General features: G+C 41.1%; 1 pseudogene; it reads left to right on the forward strand.

The window, feature by feature from the left end:
* Window positions 1–1516: 1516 nt before the first annotated feature.
* On the forward strand, window positions 1517–3305 carry LOC149011433 (zinc finger CCCH domain-containing protein 20 pseudogene; annotated as a pseudogene).
* Window positions 3306–3802: the final 497 nt, after the last annotated feature.

Below are 3802 nucleotides of genomic sequence, written 5' to 3' on the forward strand. Positions count from 1 at the left end.
GTCAAGAGCAAAGTCTGTGTTTTATTTAAATTATATATGTAATAGTTATTTTCATAAACAGTAGTAATACACTCATAAAATGAGAATTAAATAGACAAACCTCACACTTCCAAGAAGGCAAAAACTCCAAAAATTCATCATAAACTTATTTGTAAAATAATTATATTATTCTAAATTGCTTCTTTAATCATAAATTTAGATTATTTACTTTAGAAGTGGGTTAGTTGACAAAGATCAGGTAGAGAAAAATGGATTTTAATTTTTTTTTTTTTTTGGTAAGATGATTTTAACTTTTCATTAAAACAAGAATAATGAGACATATCGGATAAGGCCTTACACAGTTACAGTTACACCCAATTCGCACGCGAGGCCGTGATGGCAACAATTCGAATCGAAGAAAGTAAAAAAGTAAAAGAGAAGAAAATTACCATCATTGTTACTTCCAGATTTTGATGCGGTCTTATCGATTGGGAGACCGGAAACCATTTAATACGGTAGTTCACATCGTACCGAAAACGACCCTAATGTAGGGACTACGGTATACTTCCCTATCTACCGCCCATTTAATAAATTTTAAAAGTACGAAAACGAGGGTATTTATGTAAATTCCACTGTATGTCCATTGATTCGAAAACTTTGAAGCCCATTTTCCGTCTTACTCTACCTGTCTTCCTTCTTAATGGCAAAACCTCTCTTTCAGTTTTGAACGGCTGTTATAACTTATAAATAATAAATAACCTCTACCCGGCGCACTCTAGATTCGTAAAGCCCCGCAGTATTAAAATACGCTATGGGCGTTCGACGGAATATGAACCGCCAAGACTGGTTACTGGTAACTGGTTACGGTGACGTGCACCGCCTTTGATGGACCGGTTTTGAACCGCCATGTGTTCCTTTACTTTCTTTTCTGTTTTATAAAACAAAATACCCGAAAAACTTGTCGAGTTTGGAATCGAATTTACTGTTTTAGCCTTTTACCAGTTTTGCTTTTGCCTTTTAACCAAATTTAGCGAGACGTGTCCCCTAATTCTAGCATCTCAGAGACTGAGTAACAGTTGTCCCGCAATGCTAAAATTACACAAATACCCCTCATCCCTTGTCCCTTTCTCAAGATTTCCCGTCAAAGCAGTTATCGAAAAGACCCCTCATGGAAACCACTGATCTGGAATATTTCTCTCTTGGGATCGAATAAAGGGTGGATCTTTCGGGTCCATAGTTTTAATTGTGGACCCCGTGGGTTTTCGCACCGCCTTTTCCAACCAAGGGGCAATGGTTGTCAGTTTCGAAAAATATTTGTTCTTTGTACAAGTTCTACTACTTCGCTTGGTTTACTCTTATTTTAACCGTTTGTCCTTAGTGGATATATATTTTTTTAACTTTTTATTTTTTTTTTATTTAACCCAACTAGCCAACTTAACTAGGGTTAATATTCTGACCTGTGATTAGCCTGACCACCTTGAAGTTGTTTATATTGAGCCATTGGCCAAGCATGAAAACGTATCCTTGTCTTTCACAGACAAGAACAAAAACAGAAGCAAACCATGATGATGATCGGAGAAGGTAACCATCACAACCCAACTGTTCATGTTCCTCCGTGGAATCTCTTCGATGATTCCAGTAACAACTCAGTTATGAATTTCTCTCACCCCGTAAGTGGTGTCTCTTCCACTGGTACTGGCGGCGGTGGTGGTGGTGCCGCCTCTGCTGCTGCAGCAGCAGCAACGGAAGGAGGAGATTACTCTTCTTACCCATTTGGCGAAGCGTTTGCGGCACTGCAACGCTATTTGCCTTCAAATGATATCGATTTGGATTGTGATTCGCCGGGCCGTGAGGCTGATTTGCCGGTAGGACCGTTTTCTAGTGATGAGTTTCGTATTTACGAGTTCAAGGTGCGAAGGTGCGCGCGCGGCCGTTCTCATGACTGGACTGAGTGTCCGTACGCTCATCCGGGCGAGAAGGCTCGCCGGAGAGATCCGTGTAAGTTTCATTACTCTGGTACTGCTTGTCCTGATTTTCGTAAAGGTAACTGTAAAAGAGGCGATTCTTGTGAGTTTGCTCACGGGGTTTTCGAGTGTTGGCTTCATCCAGCGCGTTATCGTACTCAGCCTTGTAAAGATGGAACCAATTGTCGTCGTCGCGTTTGTTTCTTCGCTCACACACCCGAACAGCTTCGAGTGTTGCCACAGCACAGCCCGAGAACACCTGTTTCCTCTGATTCCTTCGACGGCTCTTCGCTTCGTCATTCTTTTGATTCTTACTTCGCTAAAAATGCTTTGTTATCGTCACCGACTTCAACCCTGATTTCGCCTCCCATATCACCACCATCAGAGTCGCCACCCATGTCGCCTAGTTGTTCTCTGAGTCGTCCTTTTGGGTCCAACGCCTCCATAAATGATGTAGTGGCTTCTCTTCGTCATCTGCAACTCAACAAAGTCAAATCGGCTCCTTCCACTTGGGGAACCCAGATGGGTTGTGGGTTTGGTTCGCCGAGGTGTTCGACGCTTCGTCCTGGTTTCTACAGTTTGCCCACAACCCCCACTCAAGCCCCAACTCGGGGGAGTGGAACGACCTATCTGGATATCTGGGAGAAAGGTTGTGCTGTGGAAGAAGAGCCACCAATGGAGAGGGTTGAGTCAGGGAGGGATTTACGAGCCAGGCTGTTTGAGAAGCTACTCTGCAAGGAAAACTCTCTTGAGCAAGTCGATTCGCCAACTCCGGCTCCTGATGTTGGCTGGGTGTCTGAACTGCTGAAGTGAAATTTGATGAAGGATTTTCTGATGATTCTTTTCCCTTTTTGATGATCTATATATTGAGTTCAATCTATTCCCTGATTTTCGTGTGAATATGTGAAGATGATGAAGATGGTAGTAGTTGTGGAATATTGATGTAAATAGCTGATGCTGCTTGCTGAGGAGGGCATCTTTTGGTGGGTTCAACTTCTATGTGAAGATCAAGAAGGAAGAAAGAAACAATGCCAACTTGTACATACAGGAAGCTAGATTTCTGTTCTCTATCTATATATCTATATATACGGATATGCTGAAGGTCTACTGCAAATTATGGATCTTTTTTTAATTTTTTTGGGCTCTTGTACTACGTTGATAATTTATGGTAGAACCATATCTTCATATTATGTAAAGTAAAGTATTTCGTCCTATTGTATTAAGAAGTTGAGATGAAGGCTTGAGTTGAGGATCTCAAGTCTGTTGTAGTTTCTTAGGAACTCTAGCCATTGTAATCTGTTCACTTAGGAGGTATGTAATGAACTCTTCCATTTTCATTCCAAGAATGGTAAGTTTTCTTTTGCTTCTGAGTTCCTTTCCTCAACAAGGGTTCTGGATTAGATTTTTCCCATAAGAGGAAGAACCATAAACCATTCCTGCCGGTGAAATTATAATTTTTAATAAATTGGTGTTGGCATCCATTTTGCTGGTGTATAAGTTTTTCAATCTTTTGTGAAGAATAGGAACTTGGAAGAGGTCAAAGATGTCCTCGTCTGATGGTGATGGGTGGGTTGTTTTGTCGTTCTTGGTTTACACTTCCGAGGCTGTGGACGTCAAGGTCGGATTTTTAACATGACCAAAGAAACCCTGTGGATGAACGACTTTTCACAGCAGCAATTGGAAGGGATACTGAGGTACTTTCAAAAGGGTTGAAGATGAAGCTCAGATAAACCCAAATGCCAAATGAAGTGCGCAAAGGGTTGAAAACCAGAAATTGAAATGTTTGGAAGTTTTGACATGCAACTTCTATAGACTGGGTGGAGGAAAATCTTAATTTACATCTTTGGATTTTTGTTACT

Source organism: Hakea prostrata, chromosome 7 (assembly GCF_041222555.1).
Source record: "Hakea prostrata isolate BN-2017 chromosome 7, UWA_Hpros_2, whole genome shotgun sequence".
Classification (NCBI taxonomy): Eukaryota; Viridiplantae; Streptophyta; class Magnoliopsida; order Proteales; family Proteaceae; genus Hakea; species Hakea prostrata.